The following is a 6,012-nucleotide window of genomic DNA, read 5'->3' as shown; positions in this document are numbered from 1 at the left end:
ATCAGTGGTTTCAGGTATGATATACCGCTTGTCGTCGTACGGACTTAGAGCAATTTTTGTCTCGCGAATGGTGTATACTTCGTGCAATTTCGATCTTATACAAGACTGACTACGTGTCATTTCAATATCATCATTCAAACACCGTGTATAATCGTCAAACGTTATCGTTCTCGCGACGACGTTACTCTTGACACCTTTTACTTTTTTGTTTGGTATCTTTCTTGCCATCCACTCGCAAGGCATACATTTTTGCTCTAAGCCCTACAAATTCGGTCATTATCGCGCCGTTGTTTTCATCTTTCATTAGACCGGGTACCTTTTTATTCACGAGCAGTATACCGTACGCATTGTCCACAGCGTAATCGCTCGTATCAAATTTGCTCACGTCGCGCTTCATATTCTCATATACATCTTCGCATTCAATGTGATATATTAGGCTGTCTGTGTCGGTGTACATTACCCGGCATCTGTCACGATACAGCGGTGACGTGTACTCGTGATGAAATTCGTATAAACACGTTTTGGAGATGTCGAGTACTCACATGCCGACATAGATTGGTTTATAAAATTTTACCTCGAGTTTGCGTAATTCGACAGCGATTAGATTTTCAGAAAAAATGCTTCTACTGTGAAAATTTCGCAATCATTGCCTCTGCACCGTATCGTCCATCCCAATGTGTGATGAGTTTTACATCGACATGATTATGCACATTTTCCATCGTCTTGCCAAATACCGCATTATTCATTAATTTGTATAAATTTTTTTTTCAAAATCATTTTTCGCGTGTGTTCGAAATTTTGTATTAAGTTCGATATAATTTCGGACCCATGGAGATTGAGTGAATTGTAATACGCGATGTATTTTTGTAACGTGAAGGCCGTGTCGCATACATTGCTGCAGGTTGCGGTAGTGTATGACATAACGCTTCTTATCATATAGCGTTGCGAGAAGCTTATCTTCCCGCTTGCCGGGCGGTTTGTCATGTGTCGGGCAAAACGGTAGGTCAGTGTGCGTGTCGTGAAGATGTTGTGGATACTTTAAATCTACTTCGAGGATATAGCCTGTATGCGAATCGAGCGCTATTGACGAGATGTTGAAATTAGATACGTCGTCGACCCATCGAAAATCTGCATATGGCAATGGTTGGCACATTGCCCATCTGTATAAATTATTTACATCAAAATACATGAGATATGATGATGGTTTCGATGGATCGTACGACTGCATGTACTTGTTATTAGCATGAGCGCATCTGTTGGAACATTGACTTAGACCGCCGCGTATACCACGTTCGATAAACATAACCATGTCGATATCGGTTAGCAATTCGAACGTAATATTTGTATGTTTTAGCATTGCATCCCACGTATACCCGGGAAGAGTATGATAATACGCGGGGTCGAGTCCATAGCTTTTGATACAACTATCGCGAAAATTTTCAAAAATATCTGCTAATAACAAGACATCAATTTTTAAATATAAGTCGCTATATTCACCTAGCGTTCGAAGGGAGAATCGGTTCCAGACGTTCTCGGCGTGCGCGTAATCGTTCTCGGATACTGTGTCACCGGTCAAGGAACTGTAGAATGATTCGCGCGGCTGTAAACACGTATCTTGCAACTTGTCGACACAGTCTATATATTCGTACGGAAAGACGCCCTTCCGTGTTAATAGATTGAAATTTTCAATCGGTAAATTTTGAAATTCCGAATGTACAATTTTGAGTTTGTCTTTACTTAGAAATGATGCCAATTTATCGAGACTTGTCGTGAGAGATTTATATGAATCGATGAATCGTAATTTTATGCAAGCTTTCCAATCTTTGTCATCGTTGGTACTATTGACAGTTTTTGTGAATGATATATATTTTTCTTTAGTTATCGGAAGTAATTCAATGCTCCCTTCAAACGCTGTAGCTATATCCTCGATAATGAAATGTGTGTCATAACTTGATAAATTGTGAAAAACTATCGGAATACAAAAAGATTCTTTATAATTTAGATTACAATTTGAGTGCGCGGGACCTCTGTACCGCCCGGTCAGATGGTAATGATCGCGTACGCGTGTATCGTCATCTTGCATGAATGGTTTCTCACATATATGACAATGCGTCGCGCTATGAAATTTTTCCCACACGTCAGATGTTAAATTTACCATGGGGACGTTAGTTGCTAAAATATTCTTTACGCGTATCGCTAAATTTTTAAGTTGTTCGGAAAACCACGAAATGCAATCTACACTACGGCGAGAATAATACTCGGATAACGAATCGTCATATAAGCAATGTACATAATATGCTATACTAAATACTTGGTGATGTTGGTATAAATTCTTTTCTTCTTCCTTCTTATTCGTCTTTGTCAGCACACATTCGAGGTCTGCGTATACGACAAAAGGAAGTCGTTCTTTGCGATTAAAGTTGTTGAACGCGAGCCACTTGTCCTTATCGCTCGGTAACCGGATAGCGCAGTCATTCATCTCTCTGCAGTCTACCATATGTGTCTGCAACTTGTCCTCAGACCCGAAATAATGCAAGCATCTGTAAAAGATAATAGCAATTATAATTATTTTATGATTATTTAATATATAATTTGCAATAAATATACATACCGATCACAGATATATTTTTGACCATTATGTTTGCTCAATTGCGAGCTGACAAGCTGGGAGAGATTCTTAATCCAGGCGAAATGTTCAACGCTATTGCTGTCTTCCACGTACAGCAAGTTGACGTGTCTGTCTTTCTTTTCCTCCGAGAGACGTATCGGGACAATGTTCTTTTCTTCGATACTGTACACACATTTATCGAAATGTCATTATGATGTTCAAATTTTTTAATTTGGTTCAACGTCATCGGAAACTCAATGTCTTGGAGATTCAGCACTGTTGTGTAATGCGGATATGACGACGTTCTCTCACTATATTTTGCAACTGGATACAGTGCAGCGACCACAGCCCACGCAAAACATGCAGTGTCTTTTGATTTCACGTTAATCACTGCTCTCTTCATCATTATTTCTCGCGGTAATTTAATGTGACATCCCGCACGCATTGGATTATACTTGTTTATATTTACAATTAAATTGATTATTCGCGACACTGCCCAACCACTATCGCGTTCTTGAAACTCTTCGAGAGATGCTAGCGTGGTCTCCATAGCGCGTTGATCGTACCATTCGCGCAAATCAGACGTGCGAAAGATTTCACAGTTTTTCGTATTGATAGTTTTATTAGCGCGTTTATCACCCGACACAAACTCGCCATTAAATATAGTGTTCACTTTCACACTAGTGTGTTTTTGCAACACTTTTTGCACGTGTCCGATCACAATGTCTTTGGCCTCCTTTAGAAATTGACGAGGTTCGATGTGATTGCTGTTTATCACCGCACCAGTCAAGATGCGGCTCTCGAACGCCGTATCAATCTCTCGCCATATGAGTCCGACGTCTCGCGAACTGCTTCCAGCACCTGCGTGTATAAAACGTCTGCGTACCGAATTCTTCAACCCTTCGAGACACGCGATTTGGGAGACAAGCGATTGTCGAACTCCGATCGGTAATCGTGGACGTTTTATTCGACTTTGTTCTTTCAGTGATTCGATGTATTCGTCACATTGCTGCTCCCACACAATATATTCTTCCACCGAATTCACCCTTGCTGATTGCTCCAACAAACTTGCTTCCAATTGTGCCATATTTCTTTACTTGAGATGTACTTCTTGAACCTCTGACAAAGATATTGACATAGTATGCCTCTTTACCATAATTTTTATTTAATCGTAGAGATCATTGGCACTCGAGTATGTTGCACTTTGTGATTTTGTTACGTACGAATGATGTATCGACCTTGAAATTGATACATTTTTGCACATTTCGCGAGATTCATCTCAAGATGAGAGCGGCCGTACATTGGCGCTCGAAAATTTTAATTATGTTGCATTTTCTTGTGATTTTGTTACATATGTTTTGAACACCTGGGGATGATATCATAGCAGCCGTACATTGACGCTTGAAATTTTGAATACGTTGCATTATTTTACATTTAATATTTCATTGAGGATGATGTCATAGCAGTCGTACATTGACGCTTGAAATTTTGGATATGTTGCATTATTTTACATTTAATATTTCATTGAGGATGATGTCATAACAGCCGTACATTGACGCTTGAAATTTTGAATATGTTGCATTATTTTACATTTAATATTTCATTGAGGATGATGTCATAGCAGTCGTACATTGACGCTTGAAATTTTGGATATGTTGCATTATTTTACATTTAATATTTCATTGAGGATGATGTCATAGCAGTCGTACATTGACGCTTGAAATTTTGAATATGTTGCATTATTTTACATTTAATATTTCATTGAGGATGATGTCATAGCAGTCGTACATTGACGCTTGAAATTTTGGATATGTTGCATTATTTTACATTTAATATTGCATTGAGGATGATGTCATAGCAGTCGTGCATCGGCGCTTTGATGATTGGTTAAAAATAATTTTGTGTCAGCAATAATCCCCACCCCATTGCTTTGTATCAATAAAAACTTGTAATAATGATTTAGTATTGTATCAATCACTTATGTGAAAGGTTCTTTTAAAAATGTACTCCGCCAGCATGAATTATTACGTTCCAAAACAAGAAATGTCTAAGAATACAAGTGACAAGTAAGTTTCGATTCTTTTTTTGTCAAAATAAAGATTTTTAAATAATGATTTTTAAATAATTTTTGAAATATTGTTCTAATTATTTTTATAGCATTCAGCGTGCGACTCGTATACTTGGGCGAAGATATGCTCTAACCGCAACATCCTATAAATATTTGGAAATAGGAATCAGCGTCGGAATAATATCCTATGTGGACTTGGCTCTCGGTGATAATCGAGGCAATCAAATAATATTACCCATTGAAACATGGAAATCTCTAATGCGGAAACGAGCAGACATTGAGCAGCTAACTGAAACTCCGCTATGGATTAGTGATCTAACACTCAAAGCGGTTAACATGTATACTTCAAAAATTATAAAAATTACTTCATCTGATAATTCTTTGTACATGAAACCATCAACGTTACTACATTTATTCGATTTCGACAAATGTATTGATCATATGTATTCCTGGCTGTGTGAGAATACTCATAGTGTTAATGAAAAATTTAAACAATTTGTAAATATTTTACAATGTGATAATATCCGCGATGTGAGCAATGCCGCAAAGGTGATACGTGATAGTAATATGTTTAATAGCGAATCACTTATAGATTGTGAATTGATAACTTGTGCTATAAATGAAATTATTTATAATGCTTGCAACAAATAAATTATTTTACTGTTAAACTGTGTTTAATTCTTTCTTTCCCGCCCCTGTTCTATATGTATATAAATAGTATGATGTGCACATGCATTATCAACAAAACTCTTCAAAAAAATGATGAGCTAGATGATACTCCAGTTAGAACAGAGAGATGAAGAGAGATGTAGAATTAAAATCAAGAGGGGAGCAACATTATAATATATGTGTCGTGTCATAGAGTAGCAGACTTATACTCGCATGCTCGTGCTGTGCGGTTGCATGAAACTGTATGATATATAACTCTGCAAGTGTTGTAAAGATGATAACTCTGGAGGAATACATTGAATTACTGGAACAACTTGTGTTGTGCAATGTTGCTGACCTGAAAGAATGGGATTTTTTCGGACTGCCTCCACTTAAAATTGATAAAACGATTTACTGGATGTGGGAGCCAGATTGTGATGGTTGTATCGACTTGTTAGAAGGACAATGCCTGCAAGAACTAATGAGAATTTTCGGAATGCAAATGAACCCCAAGAAATTATTAATTGGAAATTTGCAGTCACGGACAACTCGAATCGCGCGACTTGAAGAAATAAGAAGATTGCTACGCAAACGTTTCTTAAGCATAGATACCAGTGTTCCTGCGCTTTCGACACACACTCCGGTTAATTCAATTGTGCAGGCGATACATGGGCGTGAAATCGGTTTG

General features: G+C 37.8%; 1 pseudogene; it reads right to left on the bottom strand.

Moving 5' to 3' along the window:
* Nucleotides 1-3,695, bottom strand: part of LOC145932816 (uncharacterized) — a 6,237-nt pseudogene extending 2,542 nt beyond the window's left edge.
* Between the last annotated feature and the right edge of the window lie 2,317 nt (nt 3,696-6,012).

Source organism: Prenolepis imparis, unplaced genomic scaffold, assembly GCF_030444845.1.
Source record: "Prenolepis imparis isolate NDT839.2.m4 unplaced genomic scaffold, iyPreImpa1.0 SCAF_2, whole genome shotgun sequence".
Taxonomy (NCBI): Eukaryota; Metazoa; Arthropoda; class Insecta; order Hymenoptera; family Formicidae; genus Prenolepis; species Prenolepis imparis.
The sequence above is the reverse complement of the archived record's forward strand: the minus strand, read 5'-3'. Positions and strand labels throughout refer to the sequence as shown.